Here is a 9,219-nt window from a genome sequence, read left to right on the forward strand (position 1 = left end):
GGAATAAGTCACTTATGGTAACAATGGTCTATGCAAAGTGTGATCATCTGGAAAGAATTAGTTTATGGGATAGTCTGTATAGTTTGGCTGATCAAATAGAATTGCCTTGGTTGGTAGGGGTGATTTTAATGTCATTATGAATGAAGATGAGAAGATTGGTGGTTTACCTGTATTTCCAGATGAATATGAGGATTTTGCATTTTGTATTAATTCATGTGAGCTGTTTGATATAAATTATAAGGGGAGTCTGTTTACTTGGTGGAATGGGAGGGCAGGTAGTGACTGTATTTTCAAGAGATTTGATAGAATGATTGCAAACTCTAAATTACAAGATTGGTTTGCACATATGGAGGTGCAACATTTATCTAGAACTGGCTCAGACCATGCCCCTTTATTACTTACTTGTGGTGAATTTTCACATCACATAAGGAAGCCTTTCAGATTTCTAAAATTCTGGACAGAACATGAATCTTTCTTAGAGGTGGTTAATCAGGCATGGATCATATATTTTGAAGGAGATGACTTTATCAGATTTAAGCTGAAATTGAAGAATGTGAAATCTGCATTATCTGCATGGAGTAAGGCAACTTTTGGGGATATTTTCAAGAAAGTAACAGTAAGGGAAGAGGTAGTGAGAATTAAAGAACAATGTTTTGAAGAGGATCCTACTCCTATGAACAGGATGGTACTACAGCAAGCACAAGCAGAAATGAAGAAGTATGTTCACTATGAGGAAGAATTTTGGAGACAAAAGTCACATATGACTAGTTTTTCTGAAGGAGACAGGAATACAAGGTACTTTCATAGTATTGTGAATGGTAGGAGAAAGAGATTGCAGATTAAAAGAATTCAGAATCAGCAAGGAATATGGATTGAAGGGGAGTCACTTTTGGCAGAAGAAGCTTGTAGATTTTACCAACAGCAGTTCTCTCAAGAGGTGGATCCATTAGACTTTGAGTTGCTACAACATGTTCCTAGTATAGTGGATCAGGATACTAGCAATCAGCTGGTAAGCATGCCAACTTTGGAGGAGGTGAAAAAGGTTGTGTTTGAATTATCTGCAGATAGTACTGGTGGTCCAGATGGTATGATTGGAATATTTTATCAGGTGTGTTGGGATATTGTTGGTGCTGATGTATACAATCTTGTGAAAGCTTTCTTTGATGGGCACTCTTCCAAAGTCAGTCACACATACCAACCTGGTATTATTACCAAAGAAGAATAACATTGAGACCTTTGCTGATATAAGACCAATCAGTCTCAGCAACTTCATCAACAAGGTTATTTCTAGAGTGGTTCAGGATAAACTGGAAGGTATTCTACCTTCTCTGATATCTCCCAACCAGTCTGGCTTTGTTAAGGGCAGATGTATCATTTAAAATGTCCTTCTAACTCAAGAAGTTGTGACTGACATTAGACTAAGAGGAAAACCAGCTAATGTTGTACTTAAGCTTGACATGGCCAAAGCATATGATAGAGTATCATGGAGTTACTTGATCAAAGTTTTAAAGAAGATGGGATTTGCAAAAAAATTCATAGATATTGTTTGGAGATTGATAGCAAATAACTGGTATTCCATACTCTTTAATGGTCAAGCTTATGGTTTCTTCCATTCCACCAGGGGTGTAAAACAAGGAGATCCACTCTCTCCTGCTTTGTTCATCTTATCTGCTGAAGTTTTATCTAGAGCATTGAACTCTTTATTTGAGAACAATGATTTTAGAAGTTATGGAATGCCCAAATGGAGTGCAAGTCTGAATCATCTGGCATATGCAGATGACACAATAATTTTTTCATCTGCTGATGCTAGATCTTTGGAGCTAATTATGGAGGTATTGTCACACCCCATTTTAACCGGGTTGATTCAGGGAGTATGACGTATTGGTGATTCCTGTTTATTTTGTTTTAAGGAGTCGCCACCTAATTAATTTAACGGTGAATTAGGACACCTAGAGGTTAACTAAGGCAAAGTTAAAACTAAACCTCAATTGATAGTCTGCTTAACCAGTGTGATTCTAGGTAAGGGCTCTATATTATCCTAAAGGGAAGGGATTAGGCATCCTTTAGAATCCGTTAACTCACGGTTATCCTACCAACTTAGATTAATTAATTAAATTAAATATAATGCCTAAATTTGAAAAATGACTTTAAGATATTGCTGAAGTTTTTAAAAGAAAATAATGTTAGTTGAAATAAGATTTACAGAAAATATAATAATTTTCACAAAAAGAGGACTCTAAATACTACTTAAAAATATAAGAAGTATAAATATTGCTTAGGTTTCAAATGAAAGCAATAAATAATGCTATTTAAAATAATACTTGTAAAAATATAACAGCTCGTATAAAAGAGAATTTTAAATGCTATTTAAAAAAATAAAACTTAAATGTTACAAAGACTTTATGTGGAAATATAATAGATGCTATTCAAGATAAAACTTGTATGAAATTAGGATATTTTGCCTATATATAATGGCTTTTGAGAAAAGGATTTAGCAATTTTAAACTTTGAATAATTCATATTATAGGAATGTAACAATATAGAAAATCTAGATTTATAAGTAGAATTCTAAATATATTGTCTTAATTAGGCTTACAAATATGCATGAACGTTTCAACTTGAATGAGTTTCGTATAAAATATGCTTGAGTTTGTAATGGCATATTAATGAAGTCTTGATACGATAAAAAATATATAGTCATGCCATTTTGCGAATCAATCATTTCGAATAACATATAAGTATTAGATGTTATAAATAGTTTTGACATAACACAAGATAATAAAATTTATGGAGTTGATGATTAGTTTTCCTTAAACTAACTACCCGTCACTAAAACTAATCTATTAATTCATTAAGGTTTATGTAAACTAAATAAGAACAAACAAATGGTTAGTATACAAATTAAATAGATAAAGAAAATATAATTAAAATGAGTTCAACCCATATTTTAAGAAAAGCTGCTATTAAATGGGTCTGGCCTATTTGGGCCATCGCTGGAAACTGTTTACCGCTGGGCTTCGGCCCAACAAATTTCTTTTGTGTGCTGCTGCAGGCCTGGGATTGCTATTGGGCTTAGCCTAGAATATTTTATCTGCTGTAGGCGCAAATTGACCCGAGAGGAGATAACGTTGGGCTTTTAGCCCAACACCGAATGCGAAAGAGGAAACGAGTCCTCGGATTCGTACGCAAGGTTCATGCATAAAAGAAAGATAAGAAGGACATTAGTATATGATCAATAAGATTAAGCATACAAACATATGAATTTAAAACAACTCCGTTGATTATGTATATTATGTATATCCAACTGCATTTCACGAACACAATATCGATATGCATTTATATGCAGATTTTTTAAATCGAAATATACTTATAACAAGCGCACGAAATTTGAGCGAAACAAACTGAAATATAGACTATGCATTGCACACAAGTGATGTATATTATACTTCGAGTATACATATGCGTAATTCATAGGCAAACAGCAGTGGCGCGCACATACGCATTATTGGAAATTAGCTGGAGACTTACGCAAAGTCACATAGTGTATAGCACATAGACAGGGGCTTGGACATTATTATTTGACAAGATGGACATCATATTTTAACCATACACTATTAATAAAAGGATCAATCAAATATCAGCCCGTAACTCTCTAAACCATGACTACAATCTCCACTGAATAAACAAACTGTGTTCTTTTGAATCTGATTTTTTATACTAACTGCAACACTCACACATGACAAACTCAATAACTGGGCATGGCTTCATATCCGACTGTATGCCGGCAAACAAATTTGAATATTAAATGCAGTTTCTTATCAGCTGCTATAGTAAGCAAATAAACTGAAACAACTGAAGGCAGTTTCTTGCCAACAGCAACACCAAACAAACACTAAGTGGCTAAACATATATCGACTGCTCATGTTTGCGTAGGAAATGCGACTGAAGCAAGCAGGGAAGTAGAAATAAGCCAAAATACATGTCAAAAGAGGAGGGGATGTCATGCAGGAGTCAAAGGAACATCAACAAACACAGGTTGGCGTAATCAAACAATGGTCAGAGTGAGAAAAGCAAGCAGGTCATAGCATGCAGGAAGAGGTATACCAGATTCAGACAAGAGCGCAAGTCTAAGCTCACAATCAATAAGCATGCTCACAATCGATGAGTATGTTTAGGCTAAAATACCATAACATAGAATTCCACAGGGGGGCAAAACTAACTATGCAAAATAAAACTAATAGGGATGAACCTTAAAGGCAGAACCTAGGCAGTCAAATATTTCTCGAGACACTAATTAACACATAATCCTGAGGCCAATGCTATGGCATACATGTATGGTCATAACACATATTCAACATGAATTAAATGACACAGGCTTGAAGCAAACATGATTATCCGGATGTTGCACAACATTCAATCGAACTTATGTGTTCAACAGTGCAAGGTTTGGTCAAGCAGTAATGTTGGGAATGAATCAACTAAGCAATTCTCATCTTATAAGATTTACCATCTCTGAACCATTCCTATTCACTTTAATTCAGATATTACCATGAATGGTTAGAACAGTAAATAGACAAGCTTCTTTATTTTATTTTTTACCCTTTATGCTGCTTCTAGCACTCCTTAGTTGAAGGCTAGTTAGCTAGATGTACAACCCTTTACTTTAGACACATTTTAGCTTCAGGACCCAAACTAGGAAAGTCATACATTCTGAATGATGAACAAACAAATTCCTCCTTCCATTTGAAATGATCAAGCTAACAAGATTATTATTAGATGAATGCCTACCTCTCTAACAGAACATGCCACATACACAACTGAATAAGAGTTGCGAACTACGACCAACAACAAAAAAAAATGAAATTGAGCTAAGCTAAAGTTAAGACATAAACAAATATATTCTATCAAACTTCCAGATTGCAAAACCCAAACTAAATTTAGACACGAACATACGAGAATCATTAAGACCAGAATCGAACTAACCAATCCTGAACATGCTCGATACTACAAGTTATAAACTAAGATTCAACCAAAACGAAATAAACATGCTAACATACTCGAAACTTCGGATTCGAAAAGGAAAGGAACATGCTGACCTTTTGTGGATGCAGCGAAGTGGGGTGCGTAGGTTTCTGATCTTATTATCGAATACTCGTTAAATTCGAATTGTAATGCTCAGATTCAAAACACGACCAACGCAAATGAAAAGCGAAACGACTGGATTTCGATTCGATATTTAGAAATAAGACCGAAGAAACAGTATTGCTTAAGGGATTTTTACTGGAAAACTTGTTCCTTCTCTTTAGAGAATTTCCCCTTTTTCTCTTTTTTTTCTTTTTTGGTGCGAGATTTGTTTTTTTTTTTTTTTGTGTACGGGAAACTCTTTTTCTCCCCCTTTCCTCGTTGATTTTCCCCCCCTTTTCTGGATGATGAAACCAATACTTATAGACTGATTTTCGGTTTGAGTTTGAGAGGAGCAGGGACAAAAAGGAGTGGAGCGCAGAGGCATGGGAAACAAAGGAAGGTGGAAGGGGCAGAAGCGGCAGAGGCAACGTGGGGGAGACGATGACGATGAAAGAGAGAAGTGGGGAATGACAAGGTGAAGTGGAGATGAGGTGACGATGACGATGAAAAAGAGGAGCGGGTGGTGTGACGAAGTGGGGAACAAAGTGAAGTAGTGTGACAGTGGCGTGAGGAATGGAGATGGCAGAGGGATGGCAGAGGGGTATGAGTGCGAGGGACAGTGGCGAGTGGGAGGGGAGTGTGCGGGTAACGTGGGAGAGAGAGGGAGGAATAGAACGATGGGGAGATGGTGGTGACGACGGAGAAAGGCGGCGGAGTGACGATGGGAAAGGGGCGGAGATGGAGGAAAAGAGAGAATAAAGGAACGAAGAAGGAGGCGGGGTGAGAAAATGAGGGGAAACCATAAAGGGTTTACCTTATTTTGTACGAAACGGGTCAGACCCGGTCCATTTATGGACTGGGTCAATTTTTAGACCGGGTATTAAAAGAATAGACTAATAAATTGAAACACGGATTATTCTAAAAATTGAGATAAGAGATATGGGCTAGTCCAAAAATATTTAGGAGTTAATCGGACTTTGATTTGGGGTCCGGTAGGTCAAAATATGGACCGAGTGCAAAGAATAGTTTGGCTTCTAAATTTAAATAAAAGACCTGTCTAAATAACTTGTGTTAAATATTTCTCAATACAAAATATGCAATCTTCAATGCTCGGATAAAAGTGGCGTTGTACTCGCCGTGCAATAATATTCCGACAATTCGCACTGAAATAAATACTATTGTTTAATTATGCAAAGATAAATGCTATGTGTGTGCGTAAGCTGGTAAAATACTGAAAATGATAAAAATTGTGAACTGTAATAATAATAATAATAATAATAATAATAATAATAATAATAATAATAATAATAATAATAATAATAATAATAATTAGTAACTGTAATATAATAAGGAAACCCCGGTTTTGATAAAAGGCTAATAATAATAGTAAAATATAATATATATATTTTTTAATTTTCCCGAAAATGTTAGAAGCGAAAAATAGGTATTTTGGAAGAGAGGCGGGACAAAATTGGGTGTCAACAGGTATTACATGAATATAAGCAGGTATCAGGCCAACTTATAAATAAAGGCAAGAGCTCATTCTATGTACACAGTAAGGTGTCTAATGTGCTGATACAACAGGTGGAGAATATTACTGGTTTTAAAAGAGGCACTTTTCCTTTTACATAGTTGGGTTGTCCTGTCACACACTCAAGGAAGAGGAAGGCTGATTACAATGATCTGATCAAGAAAGTCAAGAATAGGCTGCAGACTTGGAAAAGAAGATTGCCATCATTTGGAGGAAAAGTTGTTCTGATCAATAATGTACTAATGAGTATGCCAATACATTTGTTGTCAGCCATCAAACCTCCAAAATGTGTTATCAATGATATGCATAAAATGTTCTCAAGATTCTTCTGGAATAATAGTGAGGAAGGCAGAAAAAGACACTGGTCATCATGGCTAAACTTGTGTAAGCCAAAAGAGGAAGGAGGAGTAGGCTTTAGATCTTTGTTTGATGTATCTAAAGCCTTATGTGCAAAACTTTGGTGGAAATTCAGGACAACAAATACTCTATGGTCAAAGTACATGTGGATCAAATATTGTAAAAGGCACAGTCCTCAGAATGTGCAGTGGAAGGGAGGTTCTCAAGTATGGAAGGCAATGATAGAGGCTAGAGATAATATAGAGCAAGAAATATGGTGGGAACCAAGGAGTGGAACTGCAAATGTATGGTTTGACAACTGGACAAAGCTAGGGGCTCTATATAACATTACTCCTGATGATTTTGTGATAGATGAGGGTGTTCAAGATGTAAAAGAGCTTATGTTGCAGGATGGTTGGAACATAGGAAGACTGCAGCAGTTATTCCCCATGGATATTGTGGACTGTATATTAGAAGAATGCACTTTCATAAACCAAAAGAAGAGTGGGATAGGCCAAGATGGATGATGACAGCATCAGGCAAATTTACTGTAGGCACTGCATGGGAATTACTGAGGAGCAAAGCAATCAAGTCAGATGTGTTTAAGAACATGTGGATATCAGGGGTACCTTTTAAGATATCCTTCTTTTTCTGGCGGTTGTGGAAGTACAAAATACCAGTTGGAGAGGTAGTAAGAAGGATTGGGGTAGATACTGAGGCAACATGTTACTGCTGTGATCATAGGCAATATGAAACTATGGATCATTTGTTTGTTACAGGAAATATTGCTACAAAAGTGTGGACTTATGTTAAAACTGTTGTTGGCATCACAACACAGTTTCAACAAGTCAGGCAGATTCTTCAGGTCTGGTGGAATGCAGATTGCCACTCAAAGTTCAGAACCATCTTTAAAGCTATTCCAATGGTCACTATGTGGCAAATATGGAAGTGGAGGAATACAGTCCTACATGGAGAGAGGATGTCCATCAACAAAGTGATTTATGAGATAAATATGATCATATATCAAATGCGTAGAATGAGGTTTCCAGGGCAAAACAACTTACCAAGATGCATACCTCAAATCCTACAATTCTTTGAAGCATACAGGCCAAGAATTGTAAGCAAGATAGTGAAATGAGATTTTCCTATGCCAGGATGGTTTAAATGTAATTCTGATGGAGCTTCTAGGGGAAATCCTGGACCAAGCTCTGTGGCCTTTTGTATTAGAAATGCAGTAGGTGATCTCCAGTTTGTAGCAGCAAGAAGGATATCAGATGGTTCAAATTTGATAGCTGAAGCAAGGGCACTACATGAGGGTCTTAAGTACTGTGTTACACACAGTCTGTTGCCAGTAGTGATGGAAACAGACTCAATGACTATGAAGATGATCTTAACTGGTCAGTGGGAAACTCCATGGAGTATATCAATGATCATAAATGATATTTCAAGGTTGAGGAGGAATAAGGAAGTGAGGGTGGAGCATGTTCTGAGAGAAGGAAATGGCCTGGTTGATTTTTTAACTAACTATGCTTTTGATTTTGCAGGTGACCATCATTTTCATAGCTTTACTTCACTTCCTGTGAAAGCAAGGAAAATTCTAAATACAGAAAAGTCACAGATACCATGCATGAGGATCAGGACAGCTATGGACCATCATATTCCTGGAGATTAATAGCAATCTGGAGAGCAGTAGTAGCAACAAGGCTACATTTCAACATGCCATGAATAGCAACTTGTACCTGTATGAAACTATCTTTGACAGGAGTACAAGAGTGGTATTAGCTTAAAGCTTATTCTCTTGTAAGACTTCTAAAGATTGGTTCATTCAGGAAACTTGAGACAATGGCAAACAAATTTCAACATCAAGACAAGGAGATAGCAGCTACATCTGGAGGAACATGGAGGAATTCTACTCCATCCTGGAAGCCTGAATATGTATTCATTTGACTTTGAACCATAGCACCTGGTGAGAGCTTGTAGGTGTTTGAGATGGTATCAAGTCAAGGCCAGAGGATCTGCAGTAGACTAGTTTCTATATAGTCTTTGGATGTAGTTTACATTTCATTCCTTTTTTCTTAGGATCTTTTTCATTTGTTTTCTTTTCTTTTCTTTTTCCTCTATTGTACAGAAAACTTAATATTTTTAATAAAACACTGCCAAACTTGGTTTGGTGGTTTTCATGCAAAAAAAAAAAAAAAAAAACTGTATTATTTAAACAAACAACTGTA

Source organism: Lycium barbarum, chromosome 11 (assembly GCF_019175385.1).
Source record: "Lycium barbarum isolate Lr01 chromosome 11, ASM1917538v2, whole genome shotgun sequence".
Classification (NCBI taxonomy): Eukaryota; Viridiplantae; Streptophyta; class Magnoliopsida; order Solanales; family Solanaceae; genus Lycium; species Lycium barbarum.